The sequence below is a fragment of the Ovis aries genome, chromosome X (assembly GCF_016772045.2).
Source record: "Ovis aries strain OAR_USU_Benz2616 breed Rambouillet chromosome X, ARS-UI_Ramb_v3.0, whole genome shotgun sequence".
Lineage (NCBI taxonomy): Eukaryota > Metazoa > Chordata > Mammalia > Artiodactyla > Bovidae > Ovis > Ovis aries.
In genome coordinates, this window is record NC_056080.1 from 94,131,667 (window position 1) to 94,135,417 (window position 3,751).

Below are 3,751 nucleotides of genomic sequence, written 5' to 3' on the forward strand. Positions count from 1 at the left end.
CTATTCTGTAATAAAAATAAATTAGGTACCAAGTCATGAAAAAACACAAAAAACCTAGGAGGCATATTGCTAAATGATAGAAGCCAGTCAGGAAGGGCTACATACTGTATGGTATAAATTATATGACATTCTGGGAAAGGCAAAATAATAGGGACAGTAAAAAAGAAATGTGTGTTTGCCAGAGGTTTGTGGGGGGCAAAAGGGTAGAAGTTTTAATGGCCAAGGCACTGGATTATTTTAAGGGTGGTGAGTCTGTTCTGTATACTAAATTTATTGATACATGACACTATGCATATGTGAAAATCCATGTAATCTTACAGCATAAAGAGCCAACATTAAATTATGAAAAATTTTAAAAATCATTTATAAAATTGAGAGATTCTAGGATAGAATGATATAGACACTGACTGACAAAAAACAAACAAACAAACAAAAAAAAAAAAAAAAAACAAAGTCACCTAACTGTATTACAAGAGTATGAAACAACTTCACTGAATAGGATGGAAGAGAAGATACTGATCTAAGTAACTTTGGAAATGAGTGGCTATTGTATGAGTAAAGGCAAAAGGAACTGTATATAAAGTGTTGTACTTATTTGGCAAAGTCATTTTCCATGAGGATACTGGTTAATAATTGTGAAACCACCAAGCATGTTTACCAAAATGAAAAATTTTAGTAAATGTAATGCAGGATCCAGGATGGCCTCCTACAAGAAAAAGAACACTAAGTAACAACAAAAATAATCTGAATAAAGTATGGGCCTTAGTAATCTTTTGATGCTCGACTATAGGTTTTGTTTTGTTCTGTTTTTCTGCACCTATATATCCTGGCTCTTCCCTTACCTTTTCGAAGCAGCCCTTCAGAGCCATCTGAGAGTCTGTTTCCTGGACTTAAGTCCTCCATAAGTTCACCAAATGAAACTTAATTCTCAACTTTTAGGTTGTGCATTTTTTTTAGGTTACAAGGCTAATGTCAAATGTTAATAACAGGAAATTAAACTGGCTACTTGAACTATAAGAACTCGGTTATACCTTCACAGGTTTTATGTTTATCCAAAATGATCCTAAAATTACACACTTATATAAAAAGATATCTAAGATCTAGCCCAGAAAACCTAATCAGAGTTTTCAGAGTGGGAATCTGCATGTTAAAAATTGCTCCTAGGTGAGTGCTGTTGCTGTGCAGTTGTTAAGTGGTGTCTGATCCCATGGACTGAAGCATGCCAGGATCCTCTGTCCTCCATTATCTCCTGGAGTTTGCTCAGATTCATGCCCATTGAGTCAGTGATGCTACCTAGGTGAGTTTAATGCATACTGAAATTTGAGGATCACAGCTCCAGATATATACCTATCTCACAAAGATAATGGCTAACAATTTTAAATGTAAAATACTAGATTTTATGGAGGAAATACTCAGGGAAAAGGGGGAGAGTAGCTTGGAAGTCATTCCTGCAAGCAAGGAGCTGGGAGCTTCATATGCCAGCAGTTTTTCCTGTGGTTCGGGAAAGAAATGTGGCAATGTGGTGTCCAGAGAGCAGGACGTACAGTGTACTGTGCTCAGTGTGGTCTACCACACACATTGGTGTGGGCCTATGGCACAAACCCAGGCAGTTGGCTTTTCATTTGTAATGTAAGTGCTTAGCTAAGCTCTGATTGCTGAGGCATCCCTTTAGTTCAGAGGTAGCTCTTTCAAAGATAGCTATCTCAAATGAACACATTGCCCAGGGCAACCCATATGACTAGATAAACAGCCAGGCTGCTCTCATTCCCTACCACCTCCGCATTTCCTCAGCCCCACACACCTCCCCTCTCCCACCCAAGAGGCTGTTTTGCTTTAGAGATCTCGTTTAATTTAGATAACCAACCATTTTTGCCCCTTGTCTTTTCTCTTCTGCTTTAATTTCCCACTCTTTTCTTTTTTTATTTTTATTTTTACTTTATTTTGCTTTACAATACTGTATTGGTTTTGCCATACATTGACATGAATCCGCCACGGGTGTACATGAGTTCCCAATCCTGAACCCCCCTCCCACCTCCCACCCCATATCATCTCTCTGGATCATCCCTGTGCACCAGCCCCAAGCATCCTGTATCCTGTATCAAACATAGACTGGCGATTCGTTTCTTACATGATACTATACATGTTTCAATGCCATTCTCCCAAATCATCCCACCCTCTCCCTCTCCCTCTGAGTCCAAAATTCCATTCTATACATCTGTGTCTCTTTCGCTGTCTTGCATACAGGGTTATCATTACCATCTTTCTAAATTCCATATATATGTGTTAGTATACTGTATTGGTGTTTTTCTTTCTGACTTACTTCACTCTGTATAATCGGCTCCAGTTTCATCCACCTCATTAGAACTGATTCAAATGTATTCTTTTTAATGGCTGAGTAATACGCTATTGTGTATATGTACCACAGCTTTCTTATCCATTCACTTCCTGATGGACATCTAGGTTGTTTCCATGTCCTGGCTATTATAAACAGTGCAGCAATGAACATTGGGAACATATGTCCCTTTCAATTCTGGTTTCCTCCTTGTGTATGCCCAGCAGTGGGATTGCTGGGTGATAAGGCAGTTCTATTTGCAATTTTTTAAGGAATCTCCACACTGTTCTCCATAGTGGCTGTACTAGTTTGCATTCCCACCAACAGTGTAAGAGGGTTCCCTTTTCTCCACATCCTCTCCAGCATTTATTGCTTGTAGACTTTTGGATCACAGCCATTCTGACTGGTGTGAAATGGTACCTCTTGTGGTCTTGATTTGCATTTCTCTGATAATGAGTGATGTTGAGCATTTTTTCATGTGTTTGTTAGCCATCTGGATGTCTTCTTTGGAGAAATGTCTATTTAGTTCTTTGGACCATTTTTTGATTGGGTCCTTTATTTTTCTGGAATTGAGCTGCATAAGTTGCTTGTATATTTTTGAGATTAGTTGTTTGTCAGTTACTTCATTTGCTATTATTTTCTCCCATTCAGAAGGCTGTCTTTTCACTTTGCTTATAGTTTCCTTTGTTGTGCAGAAGCTTTTAATTTTAATTAGATTCCATTTTTCTATTTTTGCTTTTATTTCCAGTATTCTGGGAGGTGATTCATAGAGGATCCAGCTGTGATTTATGTCGGAGAGTGTTTTGCCTATGTTCTCCTCTAGGAGTTTTATAGTTTCTGGTCTTATGTTTAGATCTTTAATCCATTTTGAGTTTATTTTTGTGTATGATGTTAGAAAGTGATCGAGTTTCATTCTTTTACAAGTGGTTGACCAGTTTTCCCAGCACCACTTGTTAAAGAGATTGTCTTTCATTCATGGTATATTCTTGCCTCCTTTGTTGAAGATAAGGTGTCCATAGTTATGTGGATTTATCTCTGAGCTTTCTATTTTGTTCCACTGATCTATACTTCTGTCTTTGTGCCAGTACCATACTGTCTTGATGACTGTGGCTTTGTAGTAGAGCCTGAAGTCAGGCAGCTTGATTCCTCCAGTTCCATTCTTCTTTCTCAAGATTGCTTTGGCTATTTGAGGTTTTTTGTATTTCCATACAAAATGTGAAATTATTTGTTCTAGCTCTGTGAAAAATAATGTTGGTAGCTTGATAGGGATTGCATTGAATCTGAAACTCTTCCAGAAAATTGCAGAGGAAGGCAAACTTCCAAACTCATTCTATGAGGCCATCATCACCATAACACCAAAACCTGATAAAGAAGCCACAAAAAAAGAAAACTACAGGCCAATATCACTGGTGAACATAG